The sequence below is a fragment of the Propithecus coquereli genome, unplaced genomic scaffold (assembly GCF_000956105.1).
Source record: "Propithecus coquereli isolate 6110/MARCELLA unplaced genomic scaffold, Pcoq_1.0 Scaffold518, whole genome shotgun sequence".
NCBI classification, from domain to species: domain Eukaryota; kingdom Metazoa; phylum Chordata; class Mammalia; order Primates; family Indriidae; genus Propithecus; species Propithecus coquereli.
In genome coordinates this window covers 563,658-565,382 of record NW_012151041.1, presented here as the reverse complement: position 1 = coordinate 565,382, position 1,725 = coordinate 563,658, and positions in this window count along the sequence as shown.

Here is a 1,725-nt window from a genome sequence, read left to right as displayed (position 1 = left end):
ATTCTCATGATTTAAAATTAAGTAACATAATTTGAAAATTACTAATGATAAAAATTTCCAAATAGTATCAATAGTATCCACTACATTTTATAGCTATTAAATGAAGTTCATGGAGCTAATTTGACATCTACGCTTGGAAAGTTTTGAGGCATTACCTGGGTGCCCTTACAGAAAAGACATACCAGAAATAGATAAATAAGGGGAAAAAAAGATTTTCAAGTAGAAATTCGGGATAAAATAGGTATAGATTACTCCTTTCTTCTAACCTTCTGATTCAAGTGATCTATAAGTTAATTACATGATATTCAGAGAAGGTGAGCAGACAAAATGGTGGATGCTACATTCATTTTTGATGAAAGGGTTCTTACATCTGGACAAAATGTTACTTTTGTTGTTGTTTGTCCACTTGCTTTTCACTCCAGGTGGGAAAAAAGAAAGATTTTGGAATATCATGGAAGAATAATATTGATTAGCTTTCTCCATTGTAAAATAATAAAAGAATGGGCTAGAAAGAGGGCCAATTTCTTTAATTTACAACCTATGACAATTGCAATTTCCACGTAGGTGTGAAATATCACACTGTATTGTAGATAGCGTGTTATGCCCAAAGATAAAAATATTTTCAAATGCATTCTGATTATAGTATAATAATTTAAAATTTTAGATGTGAAAAATTAAATTATTGAAGATCACCTTTGTCATTGTTCAACCATTTCTTCATATTGATATTACAGGGTGATTAGATTTCGGGGGAAGTGAGTTGAAACAGAGATTTTTTATACATTTCTCACAGGTTTTGCTTCGCAGATTTGCTACAATATCTACAATATAACAGTGAATCATCTGATGACTTACAATAGAATTTTTGTTGTTGTTGTTTGAGTGCTTTAAGAAAGTCCTTACAGCTACAAACCATCTTCATGGGAAATAATAATAATTGTGTTTCAGGAGAACAAAGACTAATTTTTTTAAAAGACTAAAAATGACCTCTTGGGAACATAGAACAGAGATCTGAATATTAATGTAATCAGTAGTTACCATTTAGCAGGCAAGGAGAAATCAATTGCAGGCCAAAAGAAACTGTAACTTAGATGTCTAAGACTCAATAATAAAAAGAAAATTTCAACTTTTAAAGAAAAACTTAATATGTGAATTAATTTTCCTTGGTTTTACAGAGAATTATAAATACCCATCTTAAGTCTCTTAACTATTCCAGGTGGAAATTATACTGCTTTTCAAGGAGATTCTAACACAAGACTAGGCTTTGATTTAAAGAGGCCACAACAATTATTATACTCTTGAGTTATGACATGTTGCATCAAAATCATTGTGATTTGTTTCAGGGTCAGAGAATGGTAGTGCATTTATTTTGTAGTTGTTATTGTTGTTCTTTAAAACTAAACATAGCCAGAAATAAAGTGTGATAAAAGAACAGTGGAATATTTAAGATTATAGTTCAAATCCTTCTTTTTACAGATAACACTGGAGCTCACAAGGAAAATGGTTTACTGAAGGCCATCCATCCTGCAGCAAAGCAAGGATTAAATCAGGTTCACAAATTCCAAGAATTAGGAATTGTCTTTATTTCAAAGTGAGGATGAGTAAATTGCAGTTAAATCAACTAAGAATTGATAAACATTTAATCTATGATAAGTACTACGATATATGCTTCATATGAATTTTCCTCACTCTAATATAGTTCAGGAAATTAGAGATTTTGCTAAT